Genomic DNA, 22,054 nt, shown 5'->3' with positions numbered 1-22,054 from the left:
CCATGCTGGTGGGACATCAAAAGAAAAGCTCATCCTGGTGGTCGTCTGATCCTTGCTAATGGAGTCTTAGAAAAATCATTTCACCCTCCTGACCTACCTTGCAGAAGCTATTGAGTGACCTAGGGGAGCTATTTTCATTTATCGGAAAACACTTGGGACTGGCTCGCAGCATTAGGGAGTATGAGCTGCTTCTCGAATTCATCCCTGCTCTTCATCCCTCTGACGCTCACAAAGGTCAGGCTGGGAGCTCCCAGAGGGTGGACTGCAAGAGTTCTTTCGGCTTCTAGACCCTCCAGCCTGCGATCCCTCCTTTACCATGTAACCGGCGTGATCTTTCTTCCTCTGCTTCCATATCTCCACTGTGTCCAGAAGGAATTAAAGTCCAGATTCCCGTAGGACGTGGTGCCGATGGTTGGCACCCACACCCTCTACACCCACGCCCTGGCTCAGACCTCTGTGGATGCAGCGAGTGTACTTCCCTACACCCTGACGAGGGTTCAGCAGTGTGACTTTCTTTAATGGATTGGATGTGAGTGGCTGATTCCTGAGAGGAGGCTTTGAAGCGTGCTCACGCGGCTGGCCTCGCGTCTTGTACTGTGATCTGTCACGGAGAACAGTATGGCCTGGCCAGCTGCTGGCCCGAGGAGGATGGGAATGGTGTGGAGCGGACTGGGACCTGATCTGCAACCCGGAGCCAAGCCCAGCCACGCCCAGTGTAGACCAGCTAAACCATGGTCCACTGCAGAGCAAGCCGCCGGGTTTGGGTGGCTTGTTATGCGGCCATGGAAGAGCAGTAGGCCAGAGACAGTGACTGCATTGTATCCGAGTTTTCTCAGGACTTTGTTTCTCCACTAAGAATGGGGCAGTACGGGCAAAGACCATCCTCTTACCCATCTGAAATACAGCTGAGTCAGCTACGCAATAGGACTCAGAAATTGTTTGTAGAATAATGAGAAGCCACCGAAGACAGGAGTGGATTCGGGGAGCGGTGCTTGTTTGTATCAATGTGTGACAATGACCATAGCACTGGATCAGCACCAGCAGTGTGCCTGGCCCTGTCTAATTCTTTCCATCCTTCTCCTTTGCCCATCCTCACAGCCCCCTGGGGAAGCTGCCATTAGCATCCCTCCTTGATTTTTCAGGTGAGGGAACCGAGGCTGGGTGAGGCTAAGGAGTTGGTCCGAGGTGAGTGGCCATTAAGGGGGGAAGGAAGGCACCTTCCAGCCCCATACCCACCTTTTATGCATGAAGGGGGCTGGCCGGCCCCACTTGCCAGGATGGAACCTCTTGTCCAGCTGATGTCATAGGAGACAGATTAGAACATGGTGGAACCGGGATTTGAGCTGGTTTGTCTTTGCTTCCAAAACCCTTCTAAGATGGGAGTGGGGCCAAGGCATCTGGGAGCAGCACAAGGGAGAGAGGGGGCCAAGGAGAGCAGGGACAAGGCGCGGGACCGGTGAGTGACCGGCCTGTGCGGGGGCCCAACTGTAGAGGGGCAGGGGGCAGGCGGGGAGAGGCTTCATGGGCCGGGGTCAGGGAGGTCATGGCCTCAGCTCTGTCCTGAGTCCCCAGACTTGCATCACAGCCCCCGTACCCAGCTAAGGTCCATGTCATTTGTGAGCCTGTGATACACGGTCTCCCTCCCGTTAGCTCATGCAAGCCTCAGCCCGACAAAGAGCAGTGTTCTCATCTCACTTTAAAGAGAGGGAAACTGAGTCACAGAGCTCAGTACCTAAAAGGTCAATTAGTAGGTGGTAGAGCCAGGCTTTGGTCCTGGGCAGTCTGACCACAGAGCCTGGGCTCTTAACCACCGAGGCATGTTTGGCAAGTGAATACAGGAGTCCCTGTCCCCTCCCCTGTCCTCTTCCCTCCCTTCCCCCCAGGCACCCAGCTACCCATAGGATGGCTTTTTGTGATTCAGAAGAAGGCGCCCTTTCTGTGGGGCAGACACAGCCCCTCCCAATGGTGCTGGCTTGGTTTGTTTGGAACACAACCTGCCACCCTCCTCCATGGTAGCAAGTGATGACTCTGGTTGCATCTCATGCATGGCTGTCCTCCAGGCTCCACCCACATGGCTCCTGTTGTTCCCCCATCCCTACTGGGGTGGTGTGCAGGGAGGACCCAGACCTTTCTCCCTCATCCCAGCAATCCAGCCTGCTGCACAGGGCTGGGGACGGCTGAGGCAAGAAGGAGCGGGCAGCGAGGGCTTTGGTCTGTTTTAAGTTATTGAGAATCCACATCATTTAGTTTGGGAAAAGATCACAGTTTCTTTTTCAAATTTCAAGTCCACTGGAAGAACATGCATTTTGGAGTCAGAATTACAATGAACTCCCAACCGGCCCCTCGGCTGCACCTTTTTGATAAAAACAAAATGCTGCCTGTTTCTCAGCACTTCCCACTGCCCTCTGCTGAAAAAGTGTCCCAAACGGCCATGATGACCAACATAATTGGCATCCTTAGAGCTGTGCAGTGCACAACGTGTACAACAGTATATGGCGGCCCCAATCCTGACAAGTCACAATATTTATGAACCTTGTTATCTTTACCCGTAAAATGGAGTTTTATACTCTTTAGAGAAATGGGTTAGTAAATGTTACCTGCTATTTTATTATTATTGTTGCTGCTATCAGATTTCAATTCTGATATAAACAATTATATTGATGAAAACACCTGGTATTTACAGACAAGTTATATTTCTCCTATGGGGTTTCAAAAATTTATTTTCCAACTGTCTGGCACAGCCACAAAGCAGTCATTCTTGTTCACCTTTTACAGGCCAGAAAATGGATTTGTGCGTTTTCCCAGCGTTTGGACAGAACAAGACAATCAGGAAAATCAAGAGGAACGTTCCAAGCTCCCTAATTCTCACTCCGCTTTCTGTCGCACCCCTCTGCCCTCCTGAGGCGGTGATGCTGGTGGTACTGAGGATCGTGGTAGGCGGCGGTGGCGGTGGAGATGCGTGCGCGAGCGCCTTTGTTCAGAATGTACCCTTGTTGGCAAGTCTTATTAAGTTGCCTTCTGTCATTGTTCCAGATTTATTGCTTTAATTTGTTTTGGCTTTTTATACACAGGAGCTGCACTTTCCTTTGTTCTACCTCAGTTTCAACCTGCCTGTAGGGTATAAAAATATATTTTTTATATTTTACCCTCTATAGTTTCCTTCTCTGGTGACCATTGTTAAGCAAGAAAATGATTTACTTTGGACTTGAGGGTCAGCAAAATAGGAAGTCATTTGTATCTGTAGCCCTCTCGTATTTATGGGTAGCAGCGTGTAGACGTGAGCCTGGACCACTGAAGACCCCTGGGAGTGTGCTGGATGAGCCGGGGCTTTCAGGGGACTCTCTCAGCCTCCAGGCCTCACTGCTGTGTCACCACAGATCAGCGAGCACAGGCGGGGGCTTCTCCCCAGGGTGGCACCTGCTCCGTAGGTGGGTCTCCTGGACCTCTGCAGACCCCTTTGTCCCCTCATCCTGCACACACTGCGCTGAGACCCCGTGGGAGTTGGCTGTGCAGGGCCAAGTCCGAGTGTCTGTGTGTCCTTCCTTGCACACCCTCGACCCCGTTGGTCTCCAGCATAAACGAACACAGGGCACAGCATGCCCTCCAAAACTTTTAGAAAACACCCAAGTGCTGATTTTCTATGGCAAAGCCACTGAAGGAAGGAAGGAAAGACAAGAAAGGAAGGAAGGAGGGAGGCGGGGAGGGAAAGCTTTGAGCTTTGAGACACAAAAGTCACATATTCCTGTTCTTTCTTTTATTTTTAATTAACTTATTTTTAAAGATCTTATTTATTTATTTATTTATTTATTTATTTATTTATTTATTTGAGAGAGTGAGACAGAAATAGTGAGAGAGAGCACGAGCGGGGAGGAGAGGGAGAAGCAGGCTTCCTGCCGAGCGGGGAGCCCGACGTGGGGCTCGATCCCAGGACCCTGGGATCACAACCTGAGCTTGTGGCAGGTGCTCAACGGACTGAGCCACTTGGGTGCTGTTCTTTCTGTTTTTAAAAAATTTAATTTGATTTTTATTTATCTATTTATTTTTTATTGAAGTTCGATTTGCCAACATTTAGTGTAACACCCAGTGCTCATCCCATTGAGTACCCTCCTCAGTGCCCGTCACCCAGTTACCCCCATCCCCCCAGCTGCCCCCTGTTCCGCTCCTGTCAATCCTCTACGTAGATGTATCCACTTCTCCACCCTCTCTCCTCCCTTCCTTACCCCTCTCTGTCTCCATCTCTCTGACAAGGGACACCCCGGAGTCTAGCTCCTGCCTCCTGCAGGCTGCCTCCCATCCTGATTCTTTTGCCGCCTCTTCCCTGTCCTTCACACATGCCCCATCGCCCCTTCATCAGGCACCTGTTCCCTGATCCCCAGCTGGGGGGCACCCCATCAGTCACCCTCTTTCTCTGCCTCCCATCTTTGCCTGCAGAGCACTCCTCAGGCCCATGTGATAACATCCCCAGTCCCCGTGCATCTCTGAGTTCAGGGGCAGCCGGTTGACAGCCTGGGGAATCGGTGCCCCTTGGTGGCAACCACCCAGGGCCCCTCCACTCTCCTCCAGGTTCAGCAAAAAGCAGGCACAGCAGGGGGAAGGTGAAGGGCTTCATAGCATGGATGTCCACACTGTGGGGTGCAGTGGGGATGATGCTCAGTCTCCCACCTGTTCCCTGTGGCTGACTTTTCAGCCTGGGTTTCGGGCAACTGAGACCATTTTCTGAGACCTGTCTTCCAGGGTGGCGCTCTATGCAGCCTCCTCTCCTGTGGTCTCTGGTTACTTCTAGACTTTCTACTCTGGTGAATTATCACCTGGTGGACTGGGTTCTTTCTTCAAGGGGAAGCCTGGCCCGAGTTTTCTGACCTTGCAGGGACTAGGTCACGAGCAAATTTGTATCTTGCAGCAAAATGGGCTGTGCCCCATGGCCACCTACCTCTGCCCCAGTGAGGGACATGTCTGTGCTTGGACAGCCCTCCCCGTTAGCCCTCCTCCACTCTTGGTACCTGGTATCTCCTGTCACCTTGGCTCAGTTTCAGACCAAATCGCCTCCAGGGAACGCTGCCACCCCAGTTCCAAGAGCTCATGGTCTGCACTAAGTTGTCCCAACCCCTATATCCTCTGTCCCTCTGGCTCAGTCTTTGTCTGTCAGGGAGCCAGAAAGGAGAGCTGGAGTGGTTTAAGGATGGTTCAGGGATGGGGCCAATGATCCAAGTCAAGGCAGTGGTGATTGGCCAGGATTTTGTCCATGATCTACCTTCTTCTCTCTTCCCTATCCCTTCAGTGGTCCTCCTCACCACTATCTTTTTGAACCTTGTTCCCATCCTTTGCTAACTTGCATCTCAAGGCTGCATGGCATATTAGTTGGGGTTCTCCAGAGGAACAGCCAGCAGGCAATACACACACACAGAGTTGAAGGACTGGCTCGCTTGATTATGGGGGCTGAGGAGTCCCATGATCTGCCACCTGCAAGCTGGGGACCCAGTGAGCAAGTGGTATAATTTAGTCTCAGTCTGAAGTCCTGAGACTCAGGAGGCTGATGGTGTAAATCCCAGTCTGAGGATAGGAGACGATGAGATGAGATGTCCCAGCTGGGGTCCTGAGGCAGAAAAGAGGGATGAATTCCTCCTTCCTCTGCCTTTTGTTCTGTGCTGGCCCTCGAGGGACTGGATGATGGTGGCCCATTCTGCTGCAGGGGAGCAATCTATGCTATGGATTCTACGGCTAATCTCCTCTGGAAACACCCTCCCAGACACACTTAGAAGTAATGTGTAATCTGGACGCAGGGGCCCGTCAAGTAAACCCAGAAAATTAACCATCACACCAAGGGTGTAGCAGGTGCAAGGGCCTGAGGGAGTGAGCGTAGCTTGGTGTTGCTCAAACCTTTGAGGAAGGGTAGAGCCGAGCTTCCCATCAGCCCCTTCGGATAATAGTGTGCTGCGCCAAGTCCTGGCATGGGGTGTCCAAACATGCAAGAGAAACAACCAACCAAACTACTGAACAAAACCAACCACCTCCCTCCACCTGAGGGGTGGGGAGCGCAGAACGTCTTGCCTCACACGGGAGGGGACAAAATGCACGCTCCATGGCTGCAGTCATCCGCCTCCTGGGCTGGAACACCCCCGGGGGACCTCGAGTTTGAGCCAGGCCGGAGGCTGGAGGAATGAACGGGACAGGTGTTCGCTCTTACTCTAAACAGGCTTGCAAACCCTTTTAGGTAAAGGGCCAGGCAGTAAATCCTTCAGGCCTTGGGGGCCGGGGCATAAGATCTCGGCTGCAAGTACTCAGCTCTGCCGTTGGAGCAGGAAAGTGGCCAGAGATACGAGGTAAGTGAAGGTGTCCGGCTGTGTCCCAATAAAACTTTATTTACAACTGAGCGGATTTGGGCCGTTGGCCTTAATGTGCCACCTTTTGCTCCACAGTCATCTCAGGGCTCGCACCCCCAGGCTTCTGATGGGCAGGTGGGGGTTACCTGCTGCCCCAAGACCCCTGCCCCTTTGCTGAGCTCAGGCAGCTGTCACGCCTCCGAGGAGTCCCCTAACCTTGCCCAGGGCTGGGGCCCCCCGGCTTCTCCTTCACCGGCACAGCGTGGGCACTGAGAGGGCAGGGCCCACCCCAGGCTGGGTGTTCCGGCCCTCACCCTCCACTTTTGCCTGTGTGCCTCCGGCCCAGGCCGTGGGCCTTGCTGAGCAGGAAGCAGGGAGAAGTACTTCCTTCTTTCTGTAAGGCCAAGGTTTATGATCAAGAGTGGGGTCAAGCTAGGGCAGAGGGAGTGTTGGGGCAAAAATGCTGGATTTGGAGTCGGGGGCCTAGAGTCTGAGGCTGGACCATGTAGGGTGGCACCTGGGCAGGGCTCCCTGTCAGGACCTCTTTTCCTTCCCTGTGTTGGGCCGTGACAGGAGCCAGGCTGGGGTGCGGGGAAAGGCAGGGGTGCTGAGTGGCAGCACCAGGGGGCCCTGTGGGAAGGGTGCCCTAAGCGGAGGGACGGCACCTGCTGGGGTCGGGGGGCAGCAGCTAAAGCACCTTCTCTGCAGAATGGACTTTCTCCCTGGAATAGGGAAAAGTCCCAAAGAAACACACACAAGATCATCTTCCATTGACGTTGGCCGATGATGGCTTGTCCGCTTCTCCAGATACTTAGGAGCGGCCAGGAGCAAAAGCATGTGTTGCTGGGACCCAGGATGGCGGAAGCTGGGCCAGGGACTGGACACGGTTGTTGGATCCAGGAGCTCTCAAGCCTTTGGGCATTTGATTCAGCTGGAGCATATTTCCCTGGAGAAATGGTTGGTTTGGGGGGCGGGGTTGCACTGAAGGCTGAGCTGGGAGCCAAGCCCCCAGAGGTGTCTCCTCCCTGGGGGGGACCACAGCTGAGTCCGTGGGGAGCGGGGGCCTGGTGGTTCCTCGTGGACTCCGGAGGGGCTGTGCAGACCTGGAGGGAGGCTCGCAGCTCGGGGCCAGGGGCCTGCACGGCCAGGGCGGCTCTCTCAACCGCAGCAAGGCCCCTGGCCCAGCCTGGGCCATTTGCCAACAGCACAGGTGGGCAGAGGGGGGGCGGGGTGACAGGGCTGGCTCCAGAGCCCCCGTGGGCCACTGCCACAGCCCCCTGGATGTAACAGGGAGACGTGGGGGCTGTGCTCGCAGTTCTCAGGTGAAGCCACTGAGCAGCGACATTTATCACTAAAGGATCAAACAGCCTCATCATCTCCCCTGGCGATGAGGGAACCAGACCTGTGGCAAATGGGGCATCCCCGTGGCTCTGGCCCTCGGTGGGTTACTAGTTTCCTCTGCTGATGTAACAACCACCACAAACCAGGAGGCTTCCAACAACAGAAATTCATTTTCTCACAGTTCCAGAAGCCAACTGTCCAGGGTCAAGGTGGCAGCCCAGGCCATCGTGACATGCCACCTCTCTGGCTTCTGGCAGCTTCTGGCAGTTCTCAGCCTTCTTCGGCGTGTCGATGAGAGGCCCTTATCTCTGCCTCCAGCTCACGTGGTCTCCTCGCAGTGTCTCTCTGGGTCTCAAATCCCTCTCCTTTCTCCCCGAGGACAAGTCACGGGACACAAGGCCCACCCTCAACCCAGGATGATCTCTCAAGATTCTTAACTACCTCTACAAAGATTTTATTTCCCAGTAAGGTGACTGCACAGTTACCTGGGATCAGGACGTGGACATACATCTGTTGGGGACACCGTTCAACCTACCAGAGTGGGTGTGCGCACCATGAGGACTCCCTCTAGTCTCCATATCTCCCCCTGCACCCCCAGGTCTTCTTGGGGCATGTCCCTCTCTCCAGCTGGCACCCCAGTCCTGATCCAAATCCTTCGCTCTTTCCTTTGGGGTCTTCCTATGGGGGTTTCCACCAGGAAAGATATTCCGTTTGCCTGGTGGTCACGGCACAGAGTCCTGGGGTGGGGCTGGGCTGGGAAACATTTGTATGAAGGCTTGGGGGATGAGAGGCCATCAGTGAGACCAGCCTGGGGAGCTGATGAGGTCAGAATCCATTACTGCCTTGCAATTTTCTTGCTCCGAAGAAAGACTTCTCTCAGTGAGTGAGTTTTCCCAGAAAAGATTTCTAAAACAATGGCCTAAAAGCTCTCCTCAAAAACCACACCTAAAAACAGAAGCCTTCCCTCTAGCCATCTTGACTCCTTGGCAAAGGAAAAAATGAAAAAGGCAAAAGAAAGTAGCGTGAGCTGAGAAGGAAAGAGCTAAGGGAGAGGATTCTAGATGTGGGGTTTGTGGGGCAGGCTTCTCCCCTTCTCTATTTTTTCTTTCTTTCTTTCTTTCTTTCTTTCTTTCTTTCTTTCTTTCTTTCTTTCTTTCTTTCTTTCTTCTTTCTTTCTTTCTTTCTCTTTCTTTCTTTCTTTCTTTCTTCTTCTTTCTTTTTGTTTAAACTGGTTTGACTTTCTCCTCTACTTTTTCCCCCAGTTTTTAAAATTTTATTTTAGAGAGAGAAAGAGTGAGAGCATGAGTGGGGTGGGATTGGCAGAGGGAGACAGAGAGGGACAAGCGGACTCCATGCTTAGCGCAGAGCCTGATGCAGGGGTCAATCCCATGACACTGAGATCGTGACCTGAACTGAAATCAAGAGTCTGATACTTCACTGACTAAGCCACTGACTTCACTGACTGTGCCCCTCTACTCTACTCTTTTAAAGAGAGGGAGTCTGTTAGTTAACATTCGGGTCTAGACACCAGGCCATCTTGGGGAGATAAATGGCTGTATGCACTCAGGGCCTTACTCTCCTTGCTGGAAAATGGGTACAATAAAGTCTGCCCCACAAGATGGTCTGGAGGGTAAATAAATAAATAAATAAATAAGATTGGAAGAGGGTCCCACTGGATACCTGACACATGAGAAGTGCTCAGTGGTATTTGTAATTATGACTTCACTTAAGTCCATGAACACCTAATGACATGGGCATGATTTCCTCTTTTCCACAGATTTGGACACAGCCTCACAGAGGGGAGGTCACTTATTCAAACTCACCCAGCTGGGCGGGACGGACAGACCCCCACCCCAGTCCTCTCCTCCCTTCTGTACTCTCTTCCCCTGCTTCCCCTCCTCTCCTCCACCCTTCCTTCTTTCTGTAAGGCCAAGGTTTATGATCAAGAGTGGGGTCAAGCTAGGGCAGAGGGAGTGTTGGGGGCAAAATGCTGGATTTGGAGTCGGGGGCCTGGAGTCTGAGGCTGGACCATGTGGGGTGGCACCTGGGCAGGGCTCCCTGTCAGGACCTCTTTTCCTTCCCTGTGTTGGGCCATGACAGGAGCCCTGCCCTCACCACCTGTGACGGCTGAGACCAGGTCCCTCAGGGGGTGATGGACTCCGCTCTGTGCAGGCATGGAACCCGACAGTTTGCAAGCCTCATTTCGAGGCCAGATGTCATCAATGCCCCTGGAACTGGTGGCTGCCCCCACCCCAGCCCATCCTCCCCCTGTTGCATCCTACAGAAGTGCCTTGCAGACACAGTTGTCTAAACCCTCTCCTCTCCGCACCTGCACTCTGGGCCCTCCAGGGAGGAGCTAGCAGCATCAACAGTTTTTCTGATCTGCTTCCTTCCTCTTTTTTCCCCAATATCAATGGAAGAGGCTGTTTTTATTTTTTTTTATCATATATTTATTTAATGTTCCTAAAGGGAGACAACTCTCCAGAAAAGGAGCATCTGTTCATGCCACCTGACCTTTGCATGTGCTGCTCCCTCTGCCTGGGTCATCCTTCCTCTGTGTTTCACTGAAGTCCCACCAGCCCTCCAACATGTGGCCCCACCACGGTGTCCCTGTGTTCTGCAGCCTGGCCTGGCTCGGGCCCTCGGCCCCGCACTCTGCTGGCCGCATTCATTTCCTGCCACACAAGGCTCTGACCTCCACCTGTCTCTGTCCTTGTCCCAGACAAGCGCCATCGGCAGGGCCCACGTCTTCTCCCTCTCTGGTTTCTCAGTCCCCACCACCATGGGGAGTGTCACCCACCTGTCTCTGCCCCAGTCAGCCCCGAAGACCAGCCGTGGAGGCTCCCGGACGCAAATCAAATGTGTCTGCTTCAAATGAAGCCCATATTCTGGTCTAGTGGGGGCAGAGCTGTTTCTTGGCCAATAAATATTAATAAGAAAAATAAACCAATCTTTTAGGCTTCTTCCCCCCAGCTGCCACCCCAGGGTTATAAATTATGTACTGCCTGAGTCTGTTTTGACAGTTGTGATAAAGTGGGTTTCAGATCCGGAGAGCGTTTCTCCTGAAAGATTGCAGCCTCGTGCAGTTTCCATACAGCAGCCCCCACCTCCCCGGTGCCCACCTTTTTCTCTGTCTGGGAGGACGATTTGACGAGAGCAGCTATTTTTCTACTCTGGGGCCTTTTCTGTCACCTCTTTGCCAAACAGACACTGTGATTTTCTTTTCTTTCTTTCTTTTTTTTTTTTAACTTTGGGTCCTTATCACAAAAACCTGGAAAGATTTTAACGGGCAAAAAAGGGTAGTCTCCCTGCAGTGGGTGTGATGGGCCACCCTGGCTCTCTCCCGTGACCCTCTCCTTTATCTGGACCGGTTCCCTCATGTGACCACAAATGGGCCCCAACAAAATCTGGGCCATCACTGTGGGCCTGATGAGGGTCCCGCTTCCTTTGGACTCTCTGAGTGTTTCCTGTCCTCTCCCTGCCCTCCTGCACACTCACAGTTGGGCTAAGAGATACCTGTGCATCTCCCCTCCTCTTTGCTGCTTTCCATCTGCTGGGTGCTGGGCCCCACTTCTCCTGGGTCCCCAGCAGCCCTCATGAGCACTCCCGCGCACCCCACCCTGCCTCTTCATGCCCCCCCCACCAGGCTCACCTGCACCTGCTTCCCCCATCACAGACGTATTACTTGCATGGAGTGCAAGGCACAGGCTCTGCGTGTCCCTTGATGAAGACGTACGTGTGACTGCACCTGTGTAACCTCAAGGTCAAGGCCGAGATGTCCAGCACCCGGCAGCTCCCTGGTGCCATCTCGGATGGTGAGCAAAGGCACACTTATCCCAACCCCTGTCAAGATCACCTCCACCTGCCCTCGAATGCCTTATAAATGGAATTATACAGCATGCAGCTTCTGGGTCTAGATATTTTTTCTTCTCACCATGATGTCTGTGAGATAAATCGAGTTTGTTGTATTAGGCGGTAGATTCATTTTTCACTACTAAGAAGTATTCCACTCTCTTAGTTCTTTCTAGCTGCTGTAACAAAATACCACAGATGGGTGGCTGATGAACAACTGAAACTATTTCTCACTGTCCTGGAGGCTGGAGGTCTGAGATCAAGGCGCTGGCGGTTTCAGTGTCTGGGGAAGGACCACGGCCTGGTTCATGGACAGCTGACTTTTTGCTCTGTGCTCACAAGGTGGAAGCAGCAAGAGAACTCTCTGGGGTCTCTTTTATAAGGGCACTAATCCCATTCATGGGAGCTCTACCCTCATCACCCAATTACCCCTAAAGATCTCACCTTCTGATACCATTTCATTGGGGATTAGATTTCATGAGATGAATTTCAGAGGGATGCAAACATTCAGCCTGTAGCATAGATAGATAGATAGATAGATAGATAGATAGATAGATGATAGATAGATAGATAGATATGATATATCTAATAGATTTATATCTATTTCCACTATCTTCACTCATTTTTTGAATAAAATTATGAGTATTCTTTCACCTATCTTTTGGTGGAAACAAATTTTCATTTCTCTTAAGGACAAAGCTAGGAGTAAATTTTCTAGATCATAGAATATCTTCTAGATTTCTTTCTTTTTTTTAAAAAAATTATTTGTTTGAGAGAGAGAGAGAGAGAGAGAGCACATGCACAAGCAGAGGGAGAGGGAGAAGCAGACTCCTGGTTGAGCCGGGCGCCCAATGTGGGGCTCGATCCCAGGACCCCAGGATCATGACCTGAGCCGAAGGCAGATGCTTAACTGACTGAGCCACGCAGGCATCCCAGAATATTTGTTTCCAAAGTAATTGAACCGGTTGACATTCCTACCAACAATGGAGGAGAACTCTAGTTATTCCATATCTTCCCCAATACTTTCTAGTGCTAGACTTGTGTGTGTGTGTGTGTGTGTGTGTGTGTGTCTGTGTCTGTGTATTTGGTTCATTTTTTACATTGAGTCCTCAGTCTTTGATTTTTTTTTTAAAGATTCATTTTTTTTTAAATTTTCATTTATTTATGATAGTCACAGAGAGAGAAAGAGAGAGGCAGAGACACAGGCAGAGGGAGAAGCAGGCTCCATGCACCGGGAGCCCGACGTGGGATTCGATCCTGGGTCTCCAGGATCGCGCCCTGGGCCAAAGGCAGGCGCTAAACCGCTGCGCCACCCAGGGATCCCCTCAGTCTTTGATTTAAAGGAGTTATTTGTATATTCCGGATAGGAGTCCTTTTCCACATTTAAGTAGTGCAAGTATCAACTCCCAGTCCCTGGCTTGTTTTATCACTCTCCTAATGGTGTCTTTTGATGAACAGAAGTTCTTTATTTTAATGAAGTCCCATTTATCAATCTTTTCTTTTATGGCTAGTGCTTTCTGTGGCATGTTTAAGAAAGCTTTGTCTACCCAAAGGTCATGAAGATATCTCCTATGTTTTCTTCTAGAAGCTTCATTGCTTTACCTTTCACATTTAGGTTTATGAACCATGTCAAATTAATTTTTATGTACTGTGTGAGGTTCACCTTGACTTTTGAAATAGCCTCTTCCCTGATACTGGCCTCAGCTTCCTATCTTGAATTAACCCAATTTTTGTTGCTAGCATGGATTTCCATTCTAAAGCCAGATCTGATCACCTGACTTTTCCGCATAAAACCATTTTGTATTTCTCTGACCATAAAGTCTAAAGTCCTTGGTATGCTGTCAGACAGATTCTTCCAAGATCAGATACTTAACTTTTTGCTTTATCTGTTAATCCTCTACATGGATATTATACTCCAGCCAAAAAAAAAAATCTCTATCTAGTGCTATGGGTTAAATTATTTCCCCTCTACACCCAAAGATATATTAAAGTCCTAACCTTCATTATCTCAGAATGTGACCTACTCCAGGCAAAAAGATAAGTAGTTTATCTTGGCAGCCTTTCTCCGATCTGCTACAACCAATATGGTTCTTGTTTTAGATTTCTACTACCAACTAATGAACTACCCTAACAGCTAGTGACTTAAAAAATAATTTGTTATCACCTCTCATGATTCTGTGAATCAGCAGGTCTCAACTAAATGGTTCAGGTCTGGTCTTTGGTATGGTTGAAGTCGGATGGCTGCTGGGGGTAGAGTCATTTGAAGACTCAAATGGGCTAAACATCCAAGGTGGCATCTCCACCCACATCTGGTTGGGATGGATAGAAGACCTGGTGGTGGATGGGCTTCTCTCTTCACGTAGAGACATGGGCTTCCTCACATCATGGCAGTATTATGGTCACCGAACTGCTTACACTGAATCCGGTTCTGTGAGAATGAGTGTTCCAAGCAACCAAAGAGGAAGTGGCAACGTTTCTTCTGACCCAGCCTCAGAAGTCAGGCAGGATCACTTTCTCCCACATCCTATTGGCTGAAGTCATGGGACAAGCTTAAGTTCAAGGGCAAGGATTACACAAGAGTTTGAATACTGGAGTCACGCCTGGTTAGGTGCATGGAGAGACTAGTCAAGAGAGCTCTTTCGTGCATCCTCCTTTATCTGTGGACAGATGATCTTTTGTCCCCCAAAGGACATTTATTAGACCAGTAATTTATTCTGTAGTCAATTTCCTATTATAGAAGTCATGTCTATCCCTGGTATCTAGATTAAAAAGGACAGAGACAAGCCTAAAGGATGGCCTAAAACTCTTCCTTCAAATTGTGCAACCTCAGCAATGTAGGCATGTCTCCCAAACTACCGTACAACACACTACACTGTTAGCTAATGGCCTGTGAGGAGGTATCCAGGATGATATCAGTGTGCGTTTTGAAATATAGAAAACAGAGCAGCTCCTAGATATTACCTTGGACCTTCAGATTAATAAACAACAGAATAGATGATCGCATTCTAATCTCATTGAAATAATTAGCATTTTCATTATACTCAACAGAGCCCATCAAAACAGCCATGTAATGGAACTAAGATTCATTGCAGACATTTTATAGGAGGATGGATGGAGTTTCAGAGAAGTAGAGTGATCTACCCAAGGAAATAGCTTTTCATAGCTAAAGAGCTCTTCAAATCTAGTGTGATTCAAAATCCACTGTTCCTTTGACTATAGTAGGTTTCTTCTGACAGCAGGTTGGTGTCACGTATTACATTACCACCCATCCCATGTCTCTGCAGACATCACTAATCAATCATAGGCGTCTCTCCTGTTGAATTGAGACATTGCCTCATAATCCTTTTCAACCCAGATCTTGCCTGAGCACTTGAGGCTCAAGATAACATCTTCTTGCCACCCTGATACTCTTATGTGCTGTTTGTTGGGTGACCAAGACCCTAATGGGATCTTAGATTATGTTTTGGTGGCTTTCTCCACATTGGAAACATTGTCTCTTCTTTGATTGCAGTATTATTAACATGAGGGATATTTTCTGTTTACTCAATTCTAAGAAGCACATTCACACACACACACACACACACACACACACACACACACACACTCAGATTTTACCATTTCTGACTCAGGAGTGTATCTTATAGTGAATGTACGCTGTCCCTTTCCCCTCCGGACAATCACTGTTAGATTGATGGTATGAAGTTCAACTGGTAGCATCTTAGAACTAAGGAAATATATCCTCTAATTCATTTATGTATGAATTTGCCTAATAAGTATTTATCTGTGGCTATTCCATATGAGGATGGGTACTGAGCAATTAGCCTGCAACAGTGAACATGGTTCAGACTCAGGGCTTGAGGACAATTTTTCAACCTTGATATGATTGGCATTTGGAGCCAGATAATCTTTTTTTTTTTTTTTTGTAGTTGTTAGGGGATGATTATCCTGTGTGTGTTGTAAAATGATCAGCAAAATAATTGGTCTATACATATTAGACACCAGGAGTATTTCCACCCTCGTTGTGACAGCCAGAATGTTCCCAGATGTTGCCAAATACCCTTTTGGCTCTGGGGTGCAAAAATCACCCATCACCCCTAGGTAAGGACCATTGCTCCAGAAGTTAGCTCTCCAGGTCATCATAATCTTTGTCTTTGCTCTCATATCACTCATCTGTGGATTGAGATTTCATCTAAGTTGAATTTAGGCAATTTTTTTTTCCACCATGTACCTTGGGACTTGGGAAATAACCACTATTTTTAGGATACCTACTATGTGCTGGACATAATCCATGATCTTTGCATACCTTAACTCTTTGAATCCTCATATAGAAGGCTATGGTATATGAAGAAGGGTTAGTAGTGTGGGCTCTGGTACTTCTGGAGTATAACTCTTGGCTTTTGATGGACAGCTGCATGTTATCATGGGTAAGGTAACTATTCTCTGCCTCACTTTCTCCACCTGCAAAATGGGAGCTCTAAGAGTTGATATTACAAGAATTAAACCGTTAAAACATTGAAAGTATTTAGAACAAGACAGGCATACAAGAGGTGCTCATAAACCAGAGCTTTAATTCTTAAACGTAGTTATGTAGGTGCTACTGTCTCCATTTATTCTAATAAGGAAATTGAGTCAGGGAGGTTAAATTGGTCAACTTCACACAGAGAGGTGGGTTGGCAGGGCTGAGATTCAAACACTGGCATACCTGCTTTCAAAGCTGATGGAAAAACCCCAGAGCCTGTGGCTCTCCTTGCACATGGGACTCCAGTGAGGCTCACAGGCCAGCCACCTTCCAAACCACAGCAATCACACACAGCTGGGGACTGAGGCTCACATGCACTGCCTTATTCAGCCAGTGTCACCGGGGGTCACGGGTTAGAGCACCCGGGCAGCGCTGCGAAACAAGGTAATGGGAAAACACCATGGACTGTGAAAAAAGTCAATGAGAAGCACACAGAGTGAAAGGTGGAAAATAACAGACGAGAACCAATATAGAAGACAGATGCCGGCACCTTGCTGGAGCTTAGAGGGTGACCAAGGTCAGCTTTCTTATCACAGGCTTCTGGGTGCACTTTGACCCTGCTCCATCTGAGGTTTTGGTGAATGCTTGTCTGCTGGACTCTGGTTGTGGCTCCCCTTCCTTGGAGCATGCTGTGTTTGTGGCTTACAGGTTTATCCCTCTCACCCCTACCAAGATGCTCCTGCCCCAGGCTTGGAGCCACTTAGTGCTGAGGGCCCTGCTTGTGATCCTTGATTGATGCTCATTCATTGGAGGAACCAATGATTACTTTTTTTTTTTAAAGATTTTATTTATTTACTTTGTGTGTGTGTGTATGTGTGTGTGTGTGTGTGTGTGTGTGTGTGTGGAGAGAGAGAGAGACAGAGAGATAACAAAAGAACAAGCACAGGTAGGAAGAGGGCCAGAGGGAGAAGCAGACTTCCTGTTGAGCAGGGAACCCAATGCAAGACTCGAGCCCAGGACCCTGGAATCATGACTTGAGCTGAAGGCAGACGCTTAACCAACTGAGCCACCCATGCACCCCGATGACCACTTCTGATTCTCATGGAAATCCTCCGACTTAAAGTCTACTTCATGGTGAGAAAACAGAGACAATGAGAATAAGGTGCTTGAGCCCTTGGGCCTATGGTCAGGGAGAGGCAGGACTGGATCAGCAGACGGACAGACTAGCTGTTCACAGATGGATATATAGTACATATCCATCATACGTGATGCACACACTCCTTCATTCATTCATCTTTGACCCCTTAGCACATGCCAACCACCTACTGAGTTTCCTGATCCTGTAACATCTGAACCACTGGATTAGCACTTAAATCTGTTGCCTTGTACCATTCATTCTTGGGGGAAATGTATAAGTGTCCTGCTCTGGTCTAGGCAGAGCTTAGTATTGGGGATCCATGGAGAAACTAGACGTGGGCCTGCCCTCATGGGTCTCCCAGTTTGGTGCTTGAAACAGACTGATAAGTAGATACTTTTTCATCCAACACCTGCTGATACGTGATAAAAACAGTATTGGGACAACTGCTTGTGGATTGTTTTCAGATGTGAATCATCTTTATTCGAGTGAATGGTGATCCCTTATAGGCCTGAAGTGCCCCTATGCTCTTTTCATGTCCCCTATTGATGGCAACTTAGGGTTTAGAATATCATATCATTACTTGGTCAGGGGCAACCAGTATCTGTACCAAGGTCTCATCTGGGAACCTGGGAGAGAAAGTGAATGGATTCAGGGCATGCTGTGGCCCATGGTGAGGAAGGAAACTTTTCCAGATGTTCGATTAGGTTCAAAGGGGTGTGGAGGCATCAGCCCAATCTGAGCGGCCCCAATGTGTCTGTGGGGGTTGGATCAGTTCACTACTAATGTATAACAAACTTCTCCCAAGCTCAGCATCTTAAGGCCATATGTACTAATTGCTGTTGAGGGGCTTGGAGGTCAGCTGTACTTTTCTTCTGGTCTTAGCTGGGCTCATGCACACATCTGCAATCAGCTATGGCTCATATAGGCAGCTCTACTAATGTCTTCTGGGATCACTCACAGGGATTGGCTGCTATGGGCAGTGTAGAATGGCTTTGGCTTACCCAGGGCTCCCCTTCCCACATGGTCCCTCACCTCGCATCAGGATAGCCTTTTGAGGCCTGGGTAGGAACCCCACCTGACATTACTCTTGCTGCATTCCATTGACCAAAACAAGTCACAAGGCCATCCCAGGTTTGAGAGGTGGGACATAGAAACTTCACCTCTTGGTAGGAAGAGATGCCAAACTGCATAGTAAAGGGTGTAGGCACAAGCAGACTCAGAGGGGTAGGGCTGTTCTTGCAATCAATCAGTTGGCCACAGTGCTGGAGTGAGATGAATCAGCTGGGGTGGCTGACCCTATTTCTGGAAAATTAACTCAACTTGGAACATGGTCCTAGCCAGGCATTGGGAGCATGAAGCCTAGGATTCAAGCCCTGTATGGAGGCTAGGGAGGGACTCTCAGGAGTTTCACCCAAGCAGGGGGGCTGCAGGATAGAGCTCTAGTTTTAGTTAGAGATCACGTGGGGCAGAAAGCTGGATGAGAGTGCACTTAATCCACTGGTCAAATGTGGCTCCATCAAGTCAGTGGCCGAGACCCATACTCTGCACAGTGGGCCAAGGAGCCTCACTAGCCTTCCAACCAGAGGTGGTGATACGGTGTCTGATGAGCCTCTCAACCTGCTTAGAATGGATTCTAGCAGTGGGAAAGGGCTGAATTCACACCTAAGCTACCTCGCCATCTACTGCCAAGCAGGCCTGGGGAGAGGATTGTCCACTGGGGTTTGTGAGGTTTCTATACCTGAAAGGTCAGGTAGAAACAGACAGATGATCCTAGATCTCTCATTTGCCAGCTGCTGGCTTTGGTTGGGTGCCTTCGTCCCCCTGAATCTCACTTTCTTCCTCCTCAGAATGGCCACCCTGAGGAGTGGTCTTAGTTCATGATAGTGAAGACTTCAGTGAAACAATACACAAATGTGTAACATGGTCTAGTAAGAACAAACATCTACAAATAAGATTTAATTTAAAAATCATATAGCTTTTAAATCTTTAATCTGACATCCAAATTTTATACTAAAAACCCTGGGCTTTGGAGAAAGGTAAACCTGAATGAAAGACTGACTCTATTATCTGGCTGGGATTTGTGTAAATGAGCTCAGCATTTACCTTCTGTCTCTGGGGAATAACCACATTCTCATTCTAGCCAAATCTTGCTCAATCCACATGGCTTGTGTGGGATTAACGTCATTGAGCCCCTGCCCAGTCCCAAGGACCTAGTTAGGCTGTTCTCTGGCCACATTGCTTAGTTCGGGGATATGCATGAGTCAAACTGGACCCCGGTTTCTCTGTGAGGTTTTGCCAGTGAAATCACGGAGTTGGCCTTCTCTTTCCGCGGTGTCTTGAGCTTTAAGGACCATGTAAATATGGAGCTTCTGGGGCCATCCTGCCCCTGTGGAGATAGACACTTTCTGAGAATAAAGCCAAGATAGGGCAAGTAATGCTTGCTGGGAATTGAGAAAGAGTCTTGATTCAGTGATTGGACTCCTGGATCTCGCTTTACCTGACCTTGACCCTACCCTTGGACTTCCTAATTTCATAGACTTTTTATTTTTTTATTTTTTTATTTTTTAGTGTAAGTTTATTTGAGCTGGTTTTTCTATCTTTTATTAGATGGTCCTAATTTGTCATGTAATTTCTGAGTCTCAATGTTCTCATCAGTAAAATATGGAAAGAAGCACCTGTTTCTTACAGCTGTTTGTGGGTTAAATGCATGTCTTAATGGGTGCCTGAGTGGTGCAGTTGGACTCTTGGTTTTAGCTCGGATCATAATATAAGGGTCCTGAGACCGAACCTCGCATTGAGCTCTGTACTCAGTGCCAAGTCTGCTTGAGTTTCTCTACCCCTTCTGCTCAGACTTTCTATCAAATAAATAAATAAATCACTTAAAAAATGCATGTCTCAAGAAACTAGCAGAGTGCCTAGTTCTGGAAAGGCTGGTATGGGCCAGACCAAATGGGATACTAGGCTCATTGGCTTGGACTTTTCATTACCAATGGGATACTAGAAAAGTCTTCCTCTCTTCTTCATTGTTGTAAATCCTCCAGTTTCTGTGACCATTGTTAGCCAAAAAAGGCCAAGAGTGGTTCACCTATCTCACAAGGTAGAGGATTTGGAGGCAAGAGGGCATTAAGTTTTAAGGAGGGAGTAGAGAACTGAATAGCCTCAGTAGACTACCAAGATGGCCATAATCTCCTGCTCATTTTCTACACACTTCTTGTTTATTAAACATTCTTATTGACTTGAGTTTCTCAGGACTCTGTAGCCGACAGTAGTGATTTATAGTAACTGAATATCCATTTGCTGAGTGGCCATTTGAGGGCTGATTGTGCTTAAAAAATCCTTTATCAAGCTTGCTCTCTGCAAAGCCTATTGCCAAATGCAGAGCCACAATTTGTCCAGGTAAGCATTTGCTATTGGGAGATACTTTCTATGTAGTTTCAATGCTTAATTTTTATTTGACTTTATTTGAGCAGGTATTTGTCGTTGAACAGGTATTTGAACAGGTATACCAGGCCTTGTGTTTGGCATTGGGAAAAGAACAGCCCTGGATGGCTCAGAATTCCTAAAGCATTTAAAATATAATGGACTGAGAGAAAAATAGTAGATAACATATTTTCATAAAAAGTCACACTAAGAAGAGTTACCATTTATTGAGCAGCTACTGTGGGGCAAACCCTCCACAAGAGTCATCTCACAAAAACCATACAGCCACCTTGAAAGGGATTTGTTCCTGATCTATGTATGAGGGAATTTAGGATCAAAAGAGGTGAACTGACTGGTCCAAAATGTTGCAGACACCCCAAGCTTCCTACTAAATATCCAGGTTCCTTTCATCTTTTATTGCAGAAGCCCTCCGTGTATTGCTGAGGGTGATAATGTTCTCAGTTACGAAAGTGCATGTTCCATTCTCTTGTGGGTGAAAATGGTTGAGAAGACATGTTGAAGACATTGTTGATTGAGGTTTTTGGGGAAAATCTTTAAAAGGAGATAATTGAGCTCAGAGAAACATCATTTTCCTGCTTCTTTACTTCTTCCTTCTTGATTGGGACAAGAATGTGATAGTTGGAGTATTTAGAGGCGTCTTGGATCATGAGCTGAGCTTGAGAATGGAAATCACAAGCAAAGTGTGATGGAAGGAATGGTGGAAGCCTGAGCCCTTCTTTTTTTAAAATTTAAATTCAATTAGCCGACATATAGTACATCATTAGTTTCAGATGTAAAATTCAGTAATTCATCAGTTGCATATAGTACCCAGTGCTCATCACATCATGCGTCCTCCTTCATGCCCATCCTCCAGTTACCCCATCCCACTACCCACCTTCCCTCAGTGACCCTCAGTTTGTTTCCTAGAGTTGAGAGTCTCTCATGACTTGTCTCCCTCTCCGATTTCTTCCCATTCAGTTTTCTCTCCCTTTTCCTATGCTCCTCTGTGCTGTTAATTATATTCCATATATGAGTGAAACGATGTAATTGTCTTTCTCTGATTGACTTATTTCACTCTACGTAATACCTTCCAGTTCCAACCCTATTGATGTAAATGGCAAGTATTCATCTTTTCTGATGGCTGAGTAATATTCCATTGTATATTCTGTCTTCTTTATCCATTCATCTGTCAATGGACATCTCAGCTCTTTAAATGGTTTGGCTATTGTGGACATTGCTGCTATGAACATTGTGGTGCAGGTGCCCCTTCAGGTCACTATGTTTGTATCTTTGGCATAAATACAGTAGTACAATTGCTGGGTCTTAGGGTAGCTCTATTTTTAACTTCTTGAGGAACCTCCATACTGTTTTCCAGAGTAGCTTCATTCCCACCAACAGTGTAAGAGGGTTCCCCTTTCTCCACATCCTTGCCAATGTTTATTGTTTCCTGTCTTGTTAATTTTAGCCATTCTGACTGGTGTAAGGTGGTATCTCCTTGTGGTTTTGATGTGTATTTCTCTGATG

The sequence above is a fragment of the Vulpes vulpes genome, chromosome 13 (genome assembly GCF_048418805.1).
Source record: "Vulpes vulpes isolate BD-2025 chromosome 13, VulVul3, whole genome shotgun sequence".
NCBI lineage: Eukaryota > Metazoa > Chordata > Mammalia > Carnivora > Canidae > Vulpes > Vulpes vulpes.
Note: the sequence above shows the minus strand (reverse complement) of the source record.